This window comes from Octodon degus, unplaced genomic scaffold (assembly GCF_000260255.1).
Source record: "Octodon degus isolate 3935 unplaced genomic scaffold, OctDeg1.0 scaffold00428, whole genome shotgun sequence".
Taxonomy (NCBI): Eukaryota; Metazoa; Chordata; class Mammalia; order Rodentia; family Octodontidae; genus Octodon; species Octodon degus.
The window spans coordinates 103,428-104,613 of NW_004525004.1; positions in this window are offsets into that span (position 1 = coordinate 103,428).

A 1,186-nucleotide genomic window follows, 5' to 3' on the forward strand; every position below is an offset into this window, starting at 1 on the left:
TGAATTTCATTTTTATTGCTCCCTTCTGGAATTAAATGGACTACCTCTGTCAGTTGTTGCTCTTTACGGCTTCATTAAAGCTGCTCAGATTAAAGCTTTGAGCTTCAAAAAAAAAAAATCAATTCAATAAAATCCAATAAGATCAAAGACAAACAAGGAAATGGACATTTTTCCCCCCTGTATGTGTATCTTCTACTTTCTCTTGCCTTGTATTTTCTACTAAATATCAAGATATTGCAAGTATGCAATATATAATGCATACCCTCCCTTTCATTAGAAATGTTATATTTATACTTACATTTTTATGAACTTTACCATTAAAACATAAAATTCACAAATCAAAGTTGTTTCCAAACCAATGTAAGCTTCCCAATAGCTAAACAAAGAGTCATAATTTAAATTAAAAAATTAAATTTAAAACTTGATGAGCTGGATATGGTGGTATATGTTTACAACCCCAGCACAAGAAACGCTGAGGTGGCAAGATTGCTAGGAATTGAAAACCAGCTTGGGATACAAAGTGAATTCAAGACAAGCTTGTATTGCATCGCAAGAACTTGCCTTAAACTGAAGAAAAAACCAGAAATAACCAAACTACCAAAATAAAAAAATCAAAACCAAAATACTGTATGGACCATATCACGTGCTTATTGGCCACATGTGATAATTCATTAACAAATCACACAAATATGTTGGTCATGTGAGAAATACAGATTAAAACAACACTGAGATAAAATCTCACATGAGAAACAATGGCTATCAACAAGAAGTCAACTTATAATAAATGTTGGGGACCCTTCCAGGTCCAGCCTAGGCCCAGCATGTGAGTGCAAAACTTCCACTCCTTTGAGACTAGTAGACCCCTCCAAACCCAGTCCAGCTTGGTGTGTGAAGGAGACTTTCCGCCATGCTCTCCAGACAACACCAGACCCAGCACAGGCACAGAATACAGGCCTGCTGTGAAACTCTGTGGTTGAAGTCCCTGAAGAGAGGCTCCAGGCCAGAACCACTCAGCTAGTACAGAAGCAGAGCTTCTTGCCAGAGGGGCACAGTGGGTTCACTTCCATGGGCTGCAGCAGGAACTAGCTGAGAACAGCAGCCAGACCCTAGCCAGACACATCAGGACGAGTTGAAATTGATAGATCCAGACCCACTGAGCTGAGACACTTTGATAGACCCAGATCTA